The sequence below is a fragment of the Marmota flaviventris genome, chromosome 6 (genome assembly GCF_047511675.1).
Source record: "Marmota flaviventris isolate mMarFla1 chromosome 6, mMarFla1.hap1, whole genome shotgun sequence".
Taxonomy (NCBI): domain Eukaryota; kingdom Metazoa; phylum Chordata; class Mammalia; order Rodentia; family Sciuridae; genus Marmota; species Marmota flaviventris.
In genome coordinates this window covers 126,362,179-126,372,621 of record NC_092503.1, presented here as the reverse complement: position 1 = coordinate 126,372,621, position 10,443 = coordinate 126,362,179, and the positions used below count along the sequence as shown (strand labels likewise).

Genomic DNA, 10,443 nt, shown 5'->3' with positions numbered 1-10,443 from the left:
ACCAACTTCCTACCAGAATTACTAACTGGTACTTAGAATCAAAATTCATTGCCCCATTACTTGTTGTTTTAAATTTGAAAAGAAAATAACAAATTAAGTCATATATAGATAGATCAACTTTTATCTTATATTTCCATTTTCTCCATAAAAAAGTTCTGTTTAGACATAAGGTGTGATATATTGTGTTACCATGAATCCCACAATCAGGAGAGAGATAATGTCTAAGAGAAAATGTTAATGAAGTGAATGAAGAATAAATGAAGGCTAGGTGTGGGTGGAAGAACAAATGAATTATTTTGAATAGATGTTTTCCTGTACTGACTCATGTGACAAGTTATAGAGACCCACTAAATAAATTATTCATGTAATTTAGTGTCTTTAAAAAAGTGGACTTCAGCAAGAGTTCACCATATAATAAACCATGTTATTTGTCATATTTACCATTAACCTTTACCGTGACATATTTTAGCTAATATTGAAGGCTATTCCATGACCAAAAACACCACTAGCTCTGTTATTCTTCTCTCTCTCTCTCAGTCTCTGTCTGCGTCTCCTCTCTTCATATATATATATATATATATATATATACACATAGAGATACATAATTACCTGTAAACAAAATATATTCATAAATGGCAAGTTCATAAATTAGCATACTAATTTCTTTTAGAAATGTATCAAATATGTTTGAAATAATCTCTTCATAATGGTACAAATGTGTGTGCATACACACATACATAGGCGTTTCTATATGTTGATATTCCAGCAAGTGAAATGAAATACAGATTTTTTAAAGCCTAATTTGTACAAAAAAACATTTATTTCTTAATAGTATTTCAAAATTAACCACTAAAAATTACAATAAATTTAGAACTGAACAATCCAATGTATAGTGAAATGTTGACAACTAAAAATAAATCTCAAAGAAGCAAAGAAATCATACTTTAAGATTGGCTAGACACAATGAAGAAAAATTGAAGGACATATGGCTACCTTGTCACATCTCTCACTCTCTCACTATCACCCCATCAGTCTTCTAAGTGCCCTCTTACATCTTTGTTTCTGAGGGTGTAGATAAGAGGGTTGAGGCTAGGGGTGACAACAGTATAAAACAAGGCAATGAATTTTCCTTGGTCTTGAGAATTTTCTGTTGGTGGCTGGAGATATATGCACATGACTGTAATGAAAAAAAAAAGGAAAATAAATGTAAGATGGGCTCCACACATCCCAAAGACTTTCTGAAGTCCAGTAGTTGTCTGCATCCTCAGTACAGCCTTGGCAATGGCACCATAGGAGCTGAGAATGAGAATAAGTGGTATGACAACAAAAATGGAGCTCATCACCATGAGAGTCAGCTCATTAGCATGGATATCAACACAGGATAATTGGAGCAATGCTGGAACTTCACAGAAGAAGTGATCCACATGGTGATGTCCACACAGGGGTACCCAGAAGGTAAAGGAGGAATGAAGTGCTGAGGTAGTAAAGCCACATACCCAACAAGCCAAAGCCAACATGTGGCAGAATCGAGGGTGCATGATGACAGTGTAATGCAATGGTCTGCATACAGCTACATAACGATCATAAGATATCACCACCAAAAGCACACACTATGTGGTTCCCAGAGCAAGGACAAAGTAGAGTTGAACCAAGCAACCAGCATAAGAAATGGTCTTCTCTGGGCCCCAGAGATTCACCAACAGCTGGGGGATGGAGCTTGTGGTATAGCAGAGATCTAGAAAGGAGAGGTTTGATAAGAAGTAGTACATGGGTGTGTGGAGATGGGAGTCTAGGTGTGACAGGATGATGATGAACAAGTTGCCTATCAATATCATCAAGTAGAACATCAAGATAAGCACAAAGAGAGTTGCTTCCAGGTGAGGCCACTAAGAAAAACCCAGTAAAATAAAATAGCCTTCAGAACTTGCATTTTTTGCCATCATCATTCAATTTTTTTTTCCTATTTTTTAGGAAAGAATCATATAAACTTCAAAAGCTATCTACACATTGTCAAATACATGCAAAGAGATTAAAGAAAAAATGTGTCACTTCCAATTGTAACATTATGTGCATTAATGGCAGTAAAAAATGTTTCTCATTTTCACTGTATGTTTCATTCAGACATTTGCACTGTTGCAGAAATGATAAGTAACTTCTCAAGTGAATGACTTTTTCATACAATTCCTAAATTAGTATTTGGATTAATAATTACATGATATTCTATGGCTAGAAAGGACAAGTTTTATTAAAATATTCTTTTTCTTATTTAAACAATTAATTTAATTATCTTTTTCACTTTTTCAGGTTATTTCAAATGTGTAGTTATAGAAAAAGGAATGACTTCAGTTTTAATGGTTTTCTATATAGATAAGAGTTTATCAGGTAAAGAAATACAATTTGGGAATGACATTAGAATGTCAACAATATTAGCTGATAATTAACTGAATATGATTATAGAGATAATAAAATATTATTAATAAATTATTTATGGTAGCAGCTTATTTCTAGACTAAAAATAACATGAACACATATACATTCATATACACCAATTCACAAGAATTCATAGTCTGAGTAAAGCTGAGTGGAGAAATCAGTAATGGAATGCTTTCAATTTTCAATGCAAATAAAATTAACAAATATGATCTTTTGAACACAAAAGATAAGTATATTAAAATGTGGGAGCAAGAGAAATGAGGGTTTGGGGATGCAGGAAAGAGGAGAGGAGCTCTGATTGTAGTTCTTGGACTTTAAAGTGTGTATATCACATGGCTGTGAGGCCACTACAACACAATTTAAAGAGAATTCCTAAGAAGTTTCATATGCTTCAGAACAATAATGAGGTGTTATGTAGGCCTGAGTCAAAATTTAGGTTTTCCCTTATTTGTAACAAGGTTTCTGACTAGACATTGACTAATAGTAAAATACAATTGAAGATATGTGAACACTGTATAAAAATCCAGTAACAAATTTATTAATATTTATTGTAGTTATTCCTTTATAAAAAATTGATGCACTGATACTTTAATTTTTATTTGCTTATTTTCTCTGTGCATTATCAATCACTCATAGAAAAGATAAACACTATTTTGTTATATAGTATTTTCTACACAATACACTAACCCACCATTTAAATATTCCTGAATAGTTTTGTCATGCCACTTCTTCCGTTTCTTCCCATTTCTCAACCAGTTCTTCTTTTAATGATCTTAGAAAATATTACAAAGACAAATTCAGCCAAATGGACTCAGCTTCAGTCTTTGGGAAAGTCTTCATGTTTCATATTGTGCAATTTTGTCTCTTAAAAATGATGTAACGGTTCTCTAAGGTACAAGAGGTGTCTGCAAGGTCATTGAACTCAAATGCCATGGAAACTTTTTGTGATGCAGCATAATTTTATTCCCTTATGCAGCTGCTTGGATTCTTACTACATTAATTTTAAAGTATCACCTGTAATATCACTTCATCTGTTGCATAACATATATTCCAGCATTCTTCCAGAAATTAAAAAAAAAGGCATACGATATGAAAGACTAAATAGAAAATAGATGATTCATGTAGAAAAAATTTCAGAGCTTTAATCTTCTTCTTGCTGGAAGAAAGAGGAAAACAAAGATCCTATCAAACATAATTTTAATGAGGTATGAATTAAGATATCCTCTTTTCTTTTAAAGCAAACACTCTCAGGCAAAACATGGCTTAGAACTCATTATTATAAACAGACATTTTTCTAATTCTCTCATATTCATTCCTACATGGTTTATTCTTTTAATTTTAATTTATTTAAAATACTTATTTTGTTAGGCAGCTATTTGTAGCTGTGACCAAAACAGCTGAAAGTAGAAAATGTTTATTTGGGGCTCACAGTTTCAGAGTTTCAGTTCAAGGTTTGCTGACTCCATTGCTCTGGGCTTGAACTGTGGCAGAACATCATGGCAGAAGGATGGTAAGGAAAGCTGTCAGCTCATGGCAGCTGGGAAGCAAAGAGAAAGAAAGGGGCCAGGGGTAGATAAACCCTTCCAGGGTATGTCCCCAGTGACCTCCTTTTTCCAACTATGGCCATCCTCCTGTAGTCCATTCAACTACTAATGGATTCATTATTTGATGAAGTCAAAGCACTAATCCTTGCCTAAAAGCCCCATTTCTGAAATTTTTCTTATGCAGGACCATGCTTGTAGGACATAACTTTTGGGGACATTGTAGTTTCAAACCATAGCACTTCTATACATTTATAGGACAAAATGTAGTATCTTGAAATATGTAGACATTGTGAAATGATTATATCAAACTGGTTAACGTATTTATCACCTCACATATTTATCACTTTTTGTAGCGAGAGCATTCTAAGTCTACTTTTTTAGCAATGTGAAATGTAACAGCTACATCAACTTCCGTCAATACTGACCTTACTGTGTTTGTTCACCTTTCCTGTCATTCTCCTCTTGGTCTATAACCTCACCATGTATAAACTGATAGAGAGGTTCAATGCCTGTCATTTAATTGACAACATGAACCTAATTGTTTTCTTATACCATTTTTGCTAAGGTGCTTCATTCTCTTCAATTGCAGAGTGTGAAAATGATTGTGATCATCATTGCCACAGAAGATAGAGCTTCAGTTTGTCCAAAAGATTTGCTTTAGAAGAATGTGGAAACACATTAGGGTATTGAAGGTATCAGGGGATGTACTCTTTATCCCAGACCAAATGGGACCTCTATGGAAACAAAATAAATAATAGGATTTTCTTTCTTTGACTGGGGTCTTTGGGAGTAAAAATCCCAATGTTACAATTAATGCCCTTCAAGCAGCTGTCCTGGTTAGAATGGTGTGATGTTTGCAGAATAAAACTCTTCACAGAAATACCTTCAGTATACTTTGTGGTCTTCCTGAGAGGACAGTGAATTTATCACTAGCAGCATGGAGCAAGATGCTGTGAGTTATATCAACAATAAAGGAAACATGTTGTCCTGAATTATCTGACTTATTCCCTCAGTTGTCCATGAGGCAAATACTCAAGTTGATAAGACAACCTGTTAGAAGTAGTGAAGGATTAGGTGCAATGAAACTGAAAAACTGGAATATGCAAAGATTAAACTTCATATAGAAGTAGATGCATGTAGAGCTCTCCTACAATGCATGTACTTTCCTGATTGTCTTTTACATTGACTTCCAAATGGGCTGCAAATACAGCTCAGTAATAGAGTGCTTGCCTAGCATATGCAGGTCCCTCTGTTCCATTCCCAGCACTGCAAAGAGAAAAAATTCAATTACATGTTTATCTTTGGAGAGGTTTAGTAAGTAATCCAAATATCATTTAAACCTTTTATATATTGTATTCTGTTTCAATTGATAAAAGTGTTGATATGTTTATGGGGTCAAATGTAATGCTGTGATGTATGCTGTTATGGTTTAGATGTGGTGTCCCCCAAATGCTCATGTGTGAGACAATGCAGGAAGGTAAAGGGCAGAAATGGTTGGGTTATAAAAGTCTTAACCCAATCAGTGAATTGATCCCCTGATAGGAATTAACTGAGTGGTAATTGAAGTGTTTGGTTGTGGCTAGTGGAGGTGGGAATTGGGGCATGAATTTGGGGTATATATTTTGTATGTGGAAAGTGGTGACTCTCTCTCTGCTTCCTGATGATGTGAGCTACTTCCCTCTGCCATACTCCTTCACCCTGAATTTTTGCCCCACCTCGAACCCCAAGGAATGGAGCCAACCTTCTATGGACTAAGACCTCTGAAGGAATGAGCCCTCAAATAAATTCTTCCTCCTCTACAGTTGTGCTGGTCAGGTCATTTAGTCACAGCAGCAAAAAGCTGACTAAAGCATATACATATGATGTGGAATGATTAAACCAAATTAATTAACATATTCATTACCTCACATAATATTTCTTGTGGTGAAATGTTTTTTTAAAAATCTCATTGGGAGGCTGGGGCTGTAGCTCAGTGATGTAGAGCTTGGTTAGCAAATGTAAGGCACTGGGTTGGATCTGCAACACCATATACAAATAAAATAAAGGCATTCTGTTCATCTACAACTACAAAAAAAATTAAAAATCATCTCATAAGCAATTTTGAAATATAAATATATTTAAATGTAGTCACCCTGCAATGCATTAGATAGCTTAAATTTATTCTCCATAACTTAACTTTGTTTCTTTTGGCAAAACACCTCTTTTTGATTACACTTCCTCCAACCCCAGATTGTGTTAATAATCATTCCACTTTCAATTGCTATGAATCTGATTGTTTTAGATTTCATATACCATATAGAAATATCATACAGCATTTGTTTTTCAGTGTCTGGCAAATTTCCTTAAGCATAATGTCCTCCATGTCCATAAATGTCATCACAAGTATAAGAATTTTCTTCTTTCAACCTGAACAGTGCTCCATTGTATAAATACACCTTATCTTTTATCCACTCATCTGTTAACAGATATTTGTGTTCCTTGCATACCTCCATTATTCTGAGATGATGCGATGAACATGAGAGTACATATATCTATAGCGAATTCTTATATTTTGGTGTTACCTAGATACTCATTTTCAATATATACATTGGACTTTCTCATATTAGAAGTAGGACTTAGTCACCTTTGACAGTTTTTAGTTTCTGCCTTCTCCATGTTCCCTAAATTAGTTGATCGAGATACCTGCCTATACAGCTGTCTCCTGAGAACAACTTTGTTATGGGAGAACTGGATACAATATATTTGACTTACCCTACTGCTTGGCATGGACTGTATAGATATGTTGCAGTGAGCACCTCAAATCCTCAGCATGGACCTCCTAGACTCATACCAGCTTGGCCTACACACACCAAGTAAAATTCCCTGCTTGGGTAATGTCCTGAACTCCAATACTCTAAGACTTTAATCCTCAGTTATGTTGCATTATCTCCATTCTCTCTTTCTCTCACCTTACTCCTTCTTGTCACCCAACCCCAAGCACTGGTTGAACATTCATGAGAGGTATGCCAGCCTCCTTTCTGTTGGATCTTTAAAACCTCTGTTAATCATGTGTTTTGTTTTGCTATCTCCTTGGTGTCTGTCTCACTTGACTAGCACAGTGAAACCTAACCTCTCTTTTGGTCAGCATTCCGCTTAAATGGCCATGTTGACAGGCAAAACTGGACACAAGTCAGAGAAGAACCACAAGATGTTTGCAAGCATAAAAAGGGTTCCAGTGAGAGGGAATACCTGACCAACCATAGGACAATTAGACATCAGACTGATTCAAAGATAAAGAAATATCTTATGGAAGCCACATTCTCAACATTCATAACCACATCAATTGGAGCCCATTAAGGGAGGGCTAGTGTTTATAACCACCATCTAGAGATTCATGAAGACTGGAGGAAAACCTGACAGTATCTTTTTGACATACTCATTTCCATTTCTTTAGATAGAGAAGAGAAGTTGCTGGATCATATGGTGTTTTAGTCACTTTTTTTGCTACTGTGACTACATGACCCCACCAACACAACTGTAGAGGAGGGAGAGTTCATTTGAGGGCTCACTCTTTCAGAGATCTCAATCCATAGACAAATGGCTCCATTCCTCAGGACTCCAGATGAGACAGGAACAACATGGCAGAAGAATGTGGTAAAGGGAAGTGGCTTATGTGGTGATTAGGACACACAGAAAGAGATCTCTACTTGCCAGATATAAATATTAACCCCAAAGCTATGACCCAATTCCCTCCTCCAGCCACACCCTACCACTTCAGATACCACTCAGTTAACTCCTATCAAGGGATTAATTCATTGATTGGGTTAAGACTCTCAGAACCCAATTATTTCTACTCTGTACCTTCTTGTATTATCTCACACATGAGTTTTGGGGGACATCTCACATCCAAACCATAACATATAGCAATTCTATTTTTAGTCTTGTGATCAAACTCCATCATATTTTCAATAATACTTATACATATTGCACTCAGAGTAAGTGTATACAGGATTCCTTTCTCCACATTCTTTTGGGATTGAACCCAGGTGTGCTGAATCATTGAACCACATCCCCAACTATATATATATATATATATATATATATATATATATATATATATATATATATATAAATAATCTGGAGAGAGGTGTGCTGAATCATTGAACCACACACACACACACACACACACATATATATATATATATATTTGGGGATGTGGTTCAATGACAAATAGACAAAAAAAAACAATAGACAAAAAACAATAGTCTATTGTTTTCTTTTGTTTGTGACAATAGGCGTTCTGAGATGTGAGGTGATATCTCCTTGTGTTTTTAATTTATAATTCCTGAAAGACTAATGATGTTGAATATTTTTAATGTCCTCTTTTGAGAAATGTTTATTTAAATACTTTGCCTGATTTCAATCAGATTATTTTCTTGCTAATTGAATAATTGGTATTACTCATATGTTTTGATTAACAGTATCAGATATTTTCAAATGTTTTCTGCTAATTCTTGGGTAGTCTCTTCATTCTGTAGTATCTTTAGTTCCACTGAATCTCTTGAATTCAGTAATCCTGATAGAGGCCTTAGCACTCCTGACTGGAATAGTTTTTGATAAGTCAGCTCTTCAGAAAAAAACTAACCAAGAATTTTTTTTTTTTTTTTTGTCTTTTGGTCTTCCAATTTTGTAGTTAATTTTCTGTATTACATGCATTTTTGTTTAAAAGGTCTTTTCATTTATGCACTAAACCCTGACTAAAACTTATATTTTTATTGGAAATGGTTAAAAGGAATATATTCTCAAGAATAGAAATCCAAGATGATTTATCTGCACCAACTGAGAATTGAGAATTACATTATTGTACAAATATGGAAAACAAAATTAAAAACACTTATGAACCTAATTTTTCTCCTATTATTTTATTTTTGTTCCATTTATAGCAAAATTATTATTCTCTATAATTAATGTACTAATTATCTCTATTTTTACAGTAATAATTCTCTTTATTAAAGTGTTCTCTATGATTTGGTAAATGAATACCATAATTTATCTCCACCATCCATTTAAACAACTCTTATCAAGTTCATTAATGATGTCCATGTTGGTAAATGCAGTGGACAATTTGCAATCCTTTGAATTGCTCCAATCACTTTTTTTTTCAGTTTGACAGAAAATCTTTAAACCTACCTGTTTTTTTTTTATTGGTTGTTCAAAACATTACAAAGCTCTTGTCATATCATATTTCATACATTACATTCAAGTGGGTGATGAACTCCCATTTTTACCCCAATTACAGATTGCAGAATCACATGGGTTACACATCCACATTTTTACATGATGCCATATTAGTGAATGTTGTATTCTGCTACCTTTCCTATCCTCTATTATCCCCCCTCCCCTCCCCTCCCATCTTCTCTCTCTACCCCATCTACTACAATTCATTTCTCTCCAATCACTTCTAAATGAATAGTTCGTCCTTCAGAAATGCCAGAGATTTTGTAACTGGATGTTGTTGTTTTTTTGCACCTGGAATTGTCTTCCTCTGACATTTCCATGGTACAAAAATAAGAGAGGGATTATCTTTAAGTGTATCCAATCTTCAACTTGTTAGAAAGTTTTGTGGATTTCTCCATAATATTTTCAAAAAATTTCTGGTAGTGTTAGTGCTAACAATTTTTATAGAATTTGTAAACAATATTTTAAAAATATTTTATAGGTGTTTGCTTATAGTGTAAAGAAATAAACTTGATTTTTTTGTTATTGTTTTGACATCTAGTAAATTTTCCAAAAATCTCAATTCTATATAGAATGTATATAAAAATCATTTGGAGATTTTTAAACATAGCAAATGTAGCAAATCATTGTACATGAATAAAGTGTGTTGCGTGTTTTCAATCTTTGTAGATTGTTATTCCTTAGTTTAATATTTAAGTAGTGATGACTTTTAAGATATTATTGAATAGAAGTATTAAAGGCAAGTATATTTGACCATTTTCTGATCTTTTAAATCACTGTTGTAAAAATTTCACCATTAACTATAATGGTGAAATTCCTTCTACTCAGCATAATTCATTCCTTCTACTCAGCATAAGGTCCAAAAAGTAGGAGTATAGATATTGGTAGTTGTGTGTGTGTGTGTGTGTGTGTGTGTGTGTGTTTATGTGTATGTAATGGTGAGGGGTATGGATGCCAAGTGCAATTGAAACTGCACTTTTAGGATGAAACTAAATTCCCACAGCTGCTGGCAGGCAGCTGTTGGCAGGGCAGGCGAGACAGAAGTTTGTCCAATTCTGCTGATTGTTGTAGTCTGCACAAGGTGGTAAGCTTCTGCAGCCAAAAAATGTTGTAGCTCTTAATGGTGAGCCATGTTCTCCAGGGTTGCAACAAACCCCAGCAACTCACTATCAATTTCTTCTTCTTTTCAAGTTATTGTCTTGTGGACTCAAAGAATGAAATCCACAGACCAGGATAAGTGAGTATAACA

The 10,443-nt window shown here is 34.5% G+C and overlaps 1 pseudogene; it reads right to left on the bottom strand.

Moving 5' to 3' along the window:
- Positions 1-1,028: 1,028 nt before the first annotated feature.
- LOC139706156 (olfactory receptor 2J3-like) lies at positions 1,029-1,946 on the bottom strand (annotated as a pseudogene).
- Positions 1,947-10,443: the final 8,497 nt, after the last annotated feature.